This window comes from Rhynchophorus ferrugineus, unplaced genomic scaffold, assembly GCF_030347505.1.
Source record: "Rhynchophorus ferrugineus isolate W39M unplaced genomic scaffold, kcgeb_rfMv2 rfM7, whole genome shotgun sequence".
NCBI classification, from domain to species: Eukaryota; Metazoa; Arthropoda; class Insecta; order Coleoptera; family Curculionidae; genus Rhynchophorus; species Rhynchophorus ferrugineus.
In genome coordinates this window covers 2,126,974-2,139,124 of record NW_027472586.1, presented here as the reverse complement: position 1 = coordinate 2,139,124, position 12,151 = coordinate 2,126,974, and the positions used below count along the sequence as shown (strand labels likewise).

General features: G+C 33.4%; 1 protein-coding gene across 2 annotated transcripts in view; it reads left to right on the top strand.

Annotated features, from left to right (window-relative positions):
• LOC143200142 (ATP-binding cassette sub-family G member 8) overlaps positions 1-12,151 on the top strand; it is a 46,222-nt gene that overhangs the window by 21,004 nt on the left and 13,067 nt on the right. The gene's annotated exons all lie outside the window — the stretch shown is intronic.

Sequence of the window (12,151 nt, the reverse complement as noted above, 5' to 3'; positions counted from 1 at the left end):
TAACGTGCTGATTAAACAATTGTTATAAAAACGTGAAAACTCTTAATACAAACGTTGAAACTTTTTAATAACCCCTCGTATTTGTTGAACCCTCCACAGTTAACTTGATATAACTGTTTTATTCGGTTCAAACGTCCATGACGGGACCCAACTGCAATTATATCCTGACTAATCCGTCGGATATTTATTTATTGCAACGATATTAACATCTATATTACTAGATTGATGTTAAATAAGAACAGGCGCATACAAATATCGATGTTAATTAAACTTAACCGTGTTTGTATCAAGATATTACGCAAAAAGGTAGGCTTTTGTTAGGTGTAAATAAAAATAAAACATCGTGCTACGTTGTCAAGGTTGCCTGTTTTTAAATGGAGTAAACGATTTTAAGTTTTTTTAAAAGTTTTCGCGATTTCTCTCGAACCAATCACTAAAAAAATCATTCCGAATTTGATGTTGCCGATGAACCGAATAAAAGACATCGGAGATTCGCAGATTAAGGAGGTTAATATACCGTTAGCGTTGGTATTTGGGTGTGATAATGATGACGTGGTGTTTGTAATGTGTGTTACAGTTTCAACAATATCTTCTTTGGAAGAGCAGGTGTATTATTAAAGCATCTGGGGATTATTTTTTTCATTGTTCGTTGTAATAACTGTTAGAAGCTAAGAATATTTGTTTTCCCATTTAATAGTGAAGTAATTCGGCGTTAATATGGTTTCCTTTTTACCTGAAGGTCCCTAAATGTCTCTTCGTGTTTCGTTTTGTCAGTTTATGAGGAATTATTTGGTTGTTCAATAAATTCATTATTTGTGAACATATAACTTAAAATGCATTATCTGTTAACAATCATAAAAATTACGAATTCTAAAACAATTTTACATGGATTTTGGTTTCTTTTACTCTTATAATACATATATTTTGAGAGTTTTGTATTGATGGGAGAGGTAAAAAATGTTGTTAATACTTTTTCGGTGTATATAATCGTGAAAATTTGCGATTTTTTCCATTTTCATATTTTTACTGCCATTTCCGTTCAAATAATCGCAGGTTAATGAAAATTGCAGGAGCTATAAATAATTCTACGCTGAATCGAATGGTGGTATAATAATGTTTATATAGGCTTTAGTTTTTAAGATATACGATGAAAAGTGGTTTTTATAATAATCGCAGGTTAATGAATATTGCAGAGATTATAAAGAATTTTACGCTGAATCGATGTAAGGGCCGCCTAAATAAATACCTAATTTTGAGTCACCATAGTGAAACATTTTTAGCTAGTTAGCAACGACTAGTAACAATGAAAAAATTCTTTGCTTTGAACTCTGTGTTTAAACATTTAAACTTGTCCAATTATTGGTTTTCCATATTTCTTTTGACATTGTTTACCTATTAGATTTATAAAAAAGATCAAATTACACCGTATGAGGTGAATAAAGCGTATCCGGAAGATATGTAGGTAACCATATCAATTTAAACTGGTTAAGTTCAGGTTCCAAACTGACAATGAATGTGAATCGAATTCAAGACGTGACCAGTTTAGGAATGGAGCGAGAGATACGCTGATTCTCAGGTAGCCTTGGTATTTATTTGTTTATTTTTATTTGGCGCATAGCATATAAATTGCTATGTCATCAAAGGGGCGACATTGACTGTATTTGTGTGGTGATTTCTGAGATATTCGTTTTTACTATTGAGTACTATTTAAAGTTCTATTGCTTACTTATTATTTCAAAATAAGCATTATTTTATTGAAATGAATGCTGCTGAATGATGAATGATGAAATATTGCTGTTATTATTACTTTTAGTGGTATATATAAATGACAATTATACATGGTATATAGCAAATTACTTCATTAAGTCATTTATGTCCTATAACCAAATCGGATGCTGTTATATGTTTCCTCCAGTCCATTTGATGGATGCTTGGTGACTGCTACTTGCTACTTTTTCTACAGTCTTAGGCAGAGATATATATTTTGCCATAATGACTGTGTCGTCGGCAAAAGTTCCAAGTACTGTTTCATTTTTTGTTGGGATGTCAGTAAAGTAGAGCAGATATAGGACTGGTCCCAAAAGACTACCCTGGGACACTCCAGATGAAATAGGTTGAAGTGTTGAGAATACCCCTTCACGCGAGACGCAATTGCTCATTTTGTATATTAATGCCAAATGTCAAAACAATCGAGTTTAACAGTAGGTTAGGTCGATATTTCGCATTTTCACCGATAGATATCACTGATCAATGAATAAATGAAGTTAGTCACCCTATTTTTTTTTGATAACATCTTTATTAGATTAGCTTAATACAATCTCATTAATTTATTACTACATTTCATTTGTACTTGGATTAGTTCACAAGCAAGATGATTGCGAGATAAATACATCAATATGTATTACTCATTTATAAAATTATAATAATTTAAGCTGTAGTTTACACTAAAGGTATACACTTTATATAAGTTCGTATGATTTGGTTCGCTTCAATCTCCTGATATCCTGGGCGTTGTCCAGTCGTTGTATTGGTTCCACGTTAATATGATTTAGTAATCTTCTTTCGTGTTTCAAGGCGAAATCTTGGATAACTTCGCAAATCCGTTTGATTTCCAGGTCATCGTGCAGTTCTTCGTTGGTTACAGAGCGATAGACATTGGTAATTCATCGAAGAATTTTGTTTTGACAGCGTTGGATGACTAGTTGATTTGAATTTTTAGTGCTGCCCCATAGGTCCAAATTGGCTTTATGATTGTGTTATAAATCAACCTCTTTGATTTTAGATCAAATTGAGAGTATCTTCCGACTAACCAGTATAGTTGTTTTATTTTGGTTCTAACGTGTGTTGTGTTATTTGGGTTGCTTTTGTCTAACATGATGTTGGCCGCCTTATATGAGTTAATTAAACACTAATTTCGATTGTTTTCTCCATTATTACTGAACGGATTTGACTGAAACCCGGCAAAAATATGGTAATTTAATAAAGGTTCCCACACGAACCGCTCTTATCTCATTCTTCGCCGAGTTCCCATAATGTCCGTCCGAACAACCGTTAGTGGCCGTACGGAATTAATACGTCTTATTTATGGCCGATATGAAAACGTCCAAGCCGGTAGATGCGAGAAAGTCCGTTCGGCGTCAGCGACAAGAAATGGTACCGACGAGGAAAACCACGATAAACAACCGGTCATAATAATAGTGAAACTGCGGCATAGTTTTGTGGATTTTAGCGTAAAACGGTATAATATATACGGTGCCAGCTTTTAACTGTCTACAGTTTTATGGGCCCATTGTAAATTATCACTGACAGATGACAGATGATATGTATTTTTCTAATCAGAGTCCACAGTGGATGGCCAAATCATTAGGGACAACATTGCGATGATTTAATTTCCTAGTTTAATTGGATATCTGTAACCAATTATTCGTTGGAAGGTATCTCATAACAGGTCTCTCATCAATTGAAAAGTCAGCGGCCTACCATAGTAAAACACATTTTTTTGTCAAAATTAGTTTTTTCGGCGATCACCTCTTCATTCGAAGAAAATTTCTTCCCAGCGAGCATTCTTTTGAGATCTGAGAACAGGAAACAGTCGCTGGGGGCCAGATCTGGAGAATACGGTGTATGAGGAAGCAATTCGAAGTTCAATTGCTTGTGATACGGTGCATTGTCTTGGTAAAACAGCAATTTCTTTTTCTTCAAATGCGGCCGTTTTTAGGCGATTTCGTCGTCCTTCAAACGGTCCAATAACACTATGTAATTGTCGCTGATGATGGTCCTTCCTTTTTCAAGGTAGTCAATGAAAATTATTCCATGCGCATCCCAAAATACAGACGCCATAACCTTGCCAGCCGACTGTCGCGTTTTCCCACGCTTTGGAGTAGATTCATCGTGTGCAGTCCGCTCGGATGACTGTCATGTTTCATCTATTGTCACATATCGACGCAAAAACTCGGGCTAATTACGCTTGATCATCCTCAAACACTGGCCCGAATCATCAACTCGTCAATCAAAAGTGAGCTCGCGCGGCACCCACTTTGCACAGAGCTTTCTCATACCCAAATATTCGTGAATGATATGATGTACACATTCAGTTGATATCTTTAGAGTGTCTGCTATTTCATTCAATTTCAATTTACGGCCATTCAAAATCATTTTGTGGTTGTTGAACTCTAAACATCCAAATCGCTTGTTTCTGATTTGATAGTACTAACAAAAAAAATCTGTAAATACATGGCATTGCATCTGAACGACATAATAGCTTCTTCTCCAACCCATTGTATTGCTCATACAGCAATAACTCAAGATTAAAAAAACAAGAGGGGGTCCAAGTTACGTCATCTATTATGAACTTCCGCAAGTTGATTCTCATTGCTAGTAATTTTAAGATTATTTCCTGTTTTTTTGCATCTAATTTATGATCCGTCGAGAATCAACTCATTGCTCATTATATATTATTCGTTTCTTTGATTGACTTTTTATGACACTTTTTACGACCTACTATAATCAACGGAAATGATATTCAAAAGCTAAATTACATCACAAATAACAATTTTTTTTTGTTATTGTCAACATTTTCGCAAAATAATTCCACGCTGGAATAAGGATGATTGCATAAATATGGTTAAGGATGATATTGGGAGGTTAGTTATCTTAAAATAGCACTGCTGTATTTCATGATAAACGCGACATATTGGCCTATAAATTAGTTTTAAAGTTAGTTTTATTGTGAAAAATCGGTACGATGTATTTTATTCAAAGTATTGTCCATCGCCAGTATTTTTTCACCATCTTTCATGCAATTTACTGATTCCATCTCTAAAAAACTTGAACGAAGACGTATCTTTTGAGGATATCCACGAATCGGTCGATGTTTTTGTTATCTTCATAAGAAGCGAACACTGCTCAGAAAGGTCACGACTCATATGTCGGAACAAATAGTAATCAGAGGGAGCAGGGTCGGGAGAATACGGCGGGTGGAATAATATTTCGAATATAAAGAATTTTACGCTGAATCGAATGGTTGTAAACTGAATTTTCTATAGCCTTTAGTTTTCGAGTTATATGAGGAAAAATGTATTTTCGAAAAATGAGTTGATTTCTGTTTATGTGATATATCTTGAAAACTATACATTCTAGAGCATTTTAACCTGGATTTTCGTTTATCTCGCACCAAAATACATATATTCTGAGAGTTTTGCCCATATTCGAAGGGTACAATTTTGTAGTACTTTTTCCATATATATAGTCGTGAAATATTGCGATTTTTTGCCATTTTCAATATTTATGCTGTCGTTTCCTGTCAAATTATCACAAGTTAATGAAAATTACAGGGAATATAAAGAATTTTACGCTGAATCGAATGGTTGTAAATTGAATTTTCTATAACCTTTAGTTTTTGAGTTATATGAGGAAAAATGTATTTTCGAAAAATGAGTTGATTTCTGTTTATGTGATATATCTTGAAAATTATACATTCTAGAGCATTTTAACCTGGATTTTTGTTTATCTTGCTCCAAAATACATATATTCTGAGAGTTTTGCCCATATCCGAAGGGTACAATTTTGTAGTACTTTTTCCATACATATAGTCGTGAAATTTTGCGATTTTTTGCCATTTTCAATATTTTTGCTGTCGTTTCCTGTCAAATTATGGCACAGCTTACAAAGAATTTTACGCTGAATCGAATGGTTGTAAATTGAATTTTCTATAACCTTTAGTTAATGAAAATGATTTGATTTCTGTTTATGTGATATATCTTGAAAACTATACATTCTAGAGCATTTTAACTTGGATTCTCGTTTATCTCGCACCAAAATACATATATTCTGAGAGTTTTGCCCATATCCGAAGGGTACAATTTTTTAGTACTTTTTCCATATATATAGTCGTGAAATTTTGCGATTTTTTGCCATTTTCAATATTTTTGCTGTCGTTTACTGTCAACTTATCATAAGTTAATGGAAATTACACAGCTTACAAAGAATTTTACGCTGAATCGAATGGTTGTAAATTGAATTTTCTATAACCTTTAGTTTTTGAGTTATATGAGGAAAAATATATTTTCGAAAAATGAGTTGATTTCTGTTTATGTGATATATCTTGAAAATTATACATTCTAGAGCATTTTAACCTGGATTTTCGTTTATCTTGCTCCAAAATACATATATTCTGAGAGTTTTGCCCATATCCGAAGGGTACAATTTTTTAGTACTTTTTCCATATATATAGTCGTGAAATTTTGCGATTTTTTGCCATTTTCAATATTTTTGCTGTCGTTTCATGTCAACTTATCACAAGTTAATGAAAATTACAGGGAATATAAAGAATTTTACGCTGAATCGAACGGTTGTAAATTGAATTTTCTATAACCTTTAGTTTTTGAGTTATATGAGGAAAAATATATTTTCGAAAAATGAGTTGATTTCTGTTTATGTGATATATCTTGAAAACTATACATTCTAGAGCATTTTAACCTGGATTTTCGTTTATCTCGCACCAAAATACATATATTCTGAGAGTTTTGCCCATATCCGAAGGGTACAATTTTGTAGTACTTTTTCCATACATATAGTCGTGAAATTTTGCGATTTTTTGCCATTTTCAATATTTTTGCTGTCGTTTCCTGTTAAATTATCACAAGTTAATGAAAATTACAGGGAATATAAAGAATTTTACGCTGAATCGAATGGTTGTAAATTGAATTTTCTATAACCTTTAGTTTTTGAGTTATATAATGAAAAATGTATTTTCGAAAAATGAGTTGAATTCTGTTTATGAGATATATCTTGAAAACATTCTAGAGCATTTTAAACTGGATTTTCGTTTATCTCGCACCAAAATACATATATTCTGAGAGTTTTGCCCATATCCGAAGGGTACAATTTTTTAGCACTTTTTCCATACTGCTCAGAAAGGTCACGACTCATATGTCGGAACAAATAGTATTCAGAGGGAGCAGGGTCTGGAGAATACGGCGGGTGGAGTAGTACTTCGATAGTTCCAAGTATGTTTTCGCCGGTTTGGTAACATGTGGTCGAGCCTTGCTGTGTCTTTGCTCATATTGCATCCATTTTTCATGCAGTTCTTAACCCATTCGAATCAATTGTAGTCGACAGCGATACCCATTGATGCTGATCCACCAAATACAGAATGTTAGCTTGAAGCCAAGGCTACTCAAGATGGCCCCCGTGATTTTTCTCGCTTTTTATCGCAATGCATCCACGTCTCATTACCAGAACAGTATACGACGCAAGAAACCTTACCACTGAAGTAGCATTTCACACATGACCAAACGCTTTTCAACGTTCTTGGCTTCAATTCGTCCAGTACAAAAGATCCAAGCTTTTGGAACATTCCCGTGGCCTTCAAGCAATTGGAAATAGTTTCTTGTATTACTCCCTACATAATTCTACATATTCTTCTTGTGTTTTACACGCGTCATTGTCGAGTAATGTCCCCAGAACGGTTTCTGTCTTCGGTGTCAAAGTCAGCGCGTTTAAATCGTTGAAACCAATATTCACTTATTGAGATCGATTGAGCGTAGTTGTCGTAAACTTCATACAGCATTCGATGATCTTCAGCCGCCTTTTCTTCAACGCAATCGAACACATTTTTCTTCACACTTCGACGAAATGACACATATTGTCATTTAAAATTAATTTATAGGCCAATAATAGCACGATTCGCGTTTAATGTAATATAATTCTTCACTAATTCAGTATCAAAACAATAAACAACCCACAGGGAACAAGTTACTACGAAGGAATGTTGTTCTTTCACTCCGTTAGACAGATTCGTGTTAAATCCGAATGATCTGGTTCGAATTATCGGGAGAATCGGTCGAATTCCACAGAAAAATCAACAAAACGACGAGAGAGAACGAGTAAGATCCCCGAAAACCGTAAAGATCGCCGCAACAACCGCGTATATTGGAGCACGAAGGCTCGGGATGAGGTCGTTTCAGCAATATCGCCATTTTCGTGGCCTTGAGAGAGGTTACTGACTGGCCGGCTGCCTTCTGGCGACTGCAGCGCCGGGCTATTTCGTTTACAAGACGCTGGTCTCGGGCGATATGATTACTTCGTCGGCAGCGGATGCCTGAAAAGCGTAACCAGAACCGAAAGCCTTTGGGTTAGGGACCAACCGACCCGCGCTTGATTGCGTGGAGCTCGGTACCAGTCAGGTACTCGGTACTTTTCGTTAGCCTTGGTCGCTGTCTCTTTGGTCGTTTTGCTCGTATCGACGATTTTATGTCATGATGCCAGCGAATTCCTTAGGTATTGAGTTGGTGATAGGATAAGTTCGGGTTTTCCTATCAGGTCTGTATATTAATTTTAAAGGATTTACCGGGTATACCGGAAAGTCATTACCGGTTTCTTCGGAAAAAATCTACGCGAAAATGGAAAAATGTATTTATTCAATGGTATTTGCCATTTGATTGTATACATGTTGCCTATATCAGAGGCAATTTGCGGATGCCATCCTAAAAAATTCTTTGTCTTATGAGTAAAACCATTCATCGAGCCATTTTCTAACTTAGAAATTGGCGTGGTGCGGCTTTGTAAGCGCGTGTCCCAATGCGCAAAGTTGATAGTCGGACAGGACAAGGTCTGGAGAGTAGGGTGGATGCGATAATACGTCCCATCTAAGAGCTTTCAATGCCTCCTTGACCGGCTTGTCTTGCTGTAAAATCACTTTACCGTTTTGGACGTTTTTCGATCAATGGATGGTTAAAATTAATTCCATATCAGATATCGTTGAGTTTTGTTACTATTTTCAATATTTTTCCTGTAATTTTCTTTTGTTGTCACAAGTTAATGAAAATTGAACACAGATTGCAAAGAATTTTGCGCTGAATCGAATGGTTGTAAAATTAATTTTCTATGGCCTTTAGCTTTTGAGTTATATAATGAAAATTTATTTTCGAAAAATGATTTGATATCTCTTTATGTGATATATCTTGAAAACTATACATTCTAGAGCATTTTAACCTGGATTTTCGTGTATCTCGTACCAAAATACATATATTCTGAGAGTTTTGCCCATATCCGAAGGGTACAATTTTTTAGTACTTTTTCCATATATATAGTCGTGAAATTTTGCGATTTTTTGTCATTTTCAATATTTTTGCTGTCGTTTCCTGCCAAATTATCACAAGTTAATGGAAATTATATAGATTATAAAGAATTTTGCGCTGAATCGAATGGTTGTAAATTGAATTTTCTATAACCTTTAGTTTTTGAGTTATATGAGGAAAAATGTATTTTCGGAAAATGAGTTGATTTATGTTTATGTGATATATCTTGAAAACTATACATTCTAGAACATTTTAACCTGGATTTTCGTTTATCTCGCACCAAAATACATATATTCTGAGAGTTTTGCCCATATCCGAAGGGTACAATTTTTTAGTACTTTTTCCATATATATAGTCGTGAAATTTTGCGATTTTTTGCCATTTTCAATATTTTTGCTGTCGTTTCCTGCCAAATTATCACAAGTTAATGGAAATTATATAGATTATAAAGAATTTTGCGCTGAATCGAATAGCTGTAAATTAAATTTTCTGTAACCTTTAGTTTTTGAGTTATATGAGGAAAAATGTATTTTCGGAAAATGATTTGATTTATGTTTATGTGATATATCTTGAAAACTATACATTCTAGAGCATTTTAACCTGGATTTTCGTTTATCTCACTCCAAAATACATATATTCTGAGAGTTTTGCCCATATCCGAAGGGTACAATTTTGTAGTACTTTTTCCATACCTATAGTCGTGAAATTTTGCGATTTTTTGCCATTTTCAATATTTTTTCTGTCGTTTCCTGTCAAATTATGGCAAGTTAATGAAAATTACAGGGAATATAAAGAATTTTACGCTGAATCGAATGGTTGTAAATTGAATTTTCTATAAGCTTTAGTTTTTGAGTTATATGAGGAAAAATATATTTTTGGAAAATGAGTTGATTTATGTTTATGTGATATATCTTGAAAACTATACATTCTAGAGCATTTTAACCTGGATTTTCGTTTATCTCGCACCAAAATACATATATTCTGAGAGATTTGTCCATAACCGAAGGGTACAATTTTTAGTACTTTTTCTATATATATAGTCGTCAAATGTTGCGATTTTTTGCCATTTTCAATATTTTTGCTGTCGTTTCCTGCCAAATTATCACAAGTTAATGGAAATTACACAGCTTACAAAGAATTTTACGCTGAATCGAATGGTTGTAAATTGAATTTTCTATAACCTTTAGTTTTTGAGTTATATAATGAAAAATGTATTTTCGGAAAATGATTTGATTTCTGTTTATGTGATATATCTTGAAAACTATACATTCTAGAGCATTTTAACCTGGATTTTCGTTTATCTCGCACCAAAATACATATATTCTGAGAGTTTTGCCCATATCCGAAGGGTACAATTTGGTAGTACTTTTTCCATACATATAGTCGTGAAATTTTGCGATTTTTTGCCATTTTCAATATTTTTGCTGTCGTTTCATGTTAACTTATCAGAAGTTAATGAAAATTACAGGAAATATAAAGAATTTTACGCTGAATCGAGTGGTTGTAAATTAAATTTTCTATAGCCTTTAGTTTTTGAGTTATATGAGGAAAAATGTATTTTCGAAAATGATATGATTTCTGTCATTTTAACCTGGATTTTCGTTTATCTCGCACCAAAATACATATATTCTGAGAGTTTTGTCCATGTCAAATTTTGCGATTTTTTGCCATTTTCAATATTTTTGCTGTCGTTTCCTGCCAAATTATCACAAGTTAATGGAAATGACACAGATTACAAAGAATTTTACGCTGAATCGAATGGTTGTAAATTGAATTTTCTATAACCTTTAGTTTTTGAGTTATATGAGGAAAAATGTATTTTCGAAAAATGATTTGATTTCTGTTTATGTGATATATCTTGAAAACTATACATTCTAGAGCATTTTAACCTGGATTTTCGTTTATCTCGCACCAAAATACATATATTCTGAGAGTTTTGCCCATATCCGAAGGGTACAATTTTTTAGTACTTTTTCCATACATATAGTCGTGAAATTTTGCGATTTTTTGCCATTTTCAATATTTTTGCTGTCGTTTCATGTTAACTTATCAGAAGTTAATGAAAATTACAGGGAATATAAAGAATTTTACGCTGAATCGAGTGGTTGTAAATTAAATTTTCTATAGCCTTTAGTTTTTGAGTTATATGAGGAAAAATGTATTTTCGGAAAATGAGTTGATTTATGTTTATGTGATATATCTTGAAAACTATACATTCTAGAGCATTTTAATCTGGATTTTCGTTTATCTCGCACCAAAATACATATATTCTGAGAGTTTTGCCCATATCCGAAGGGTACAATTTTTTAGTACTTTTTCCATATATATAGTCGTGAAATTTTGCGATTTTTTGTCATTTTCAATATTTTTGCTGTCGTTTCCTGCCAAATTATCACAAGTTAATGGAAATTATATAGATTATAAAGAATTTTGCGCTGAATCGAATGGTTGTAAATTAAATTTTCTGTAACCTTTAGTTTTTGAGTTATATTATGAAAAATGTATTTTCGAAAAATGATTTGATTTCGGTTTATGTGATATATCTTGAAAACTATACATTCTAGAGCATTTTAACCTGGATTTTCGTTTATCTCGCACCAAAATACATATATTCTGAGAGTTTTGCCCATATCCGAAGGGTACAATTTTGTAGTACTTTTTCCATACATATAGTCGTGAAATTTTGCGATTTTTTGCCATTTTCAATATTTTTGCTGTCGTTTCCTGTCAAATTATGGCAAGTTAATGAAAATTACAGGGAATATAAAGAATTTTACGCTGAATCGAATGGTTGTAAATTGAATTTTCTATAACCTTTAGTTTTTGAGTTATATGAGGAAAAATATATTTTCGAAAAATGAGTTGATTTCTGTTTATGTGATATATCTTGAAAACTATACATTCTAGAGCATTTTAACCTGGATTTTCGTTTATCTCGCTCCAAAATACATATATTCTGAGAGTTTTGCCCATATCCGAAGGGTACAATTTTGTAGTACTTTTTCCATACATATAGTCGTGAAATTTTGCGATTTTTTGCCATTTTCAATATTTTTGCTGTCGTTTCCTGT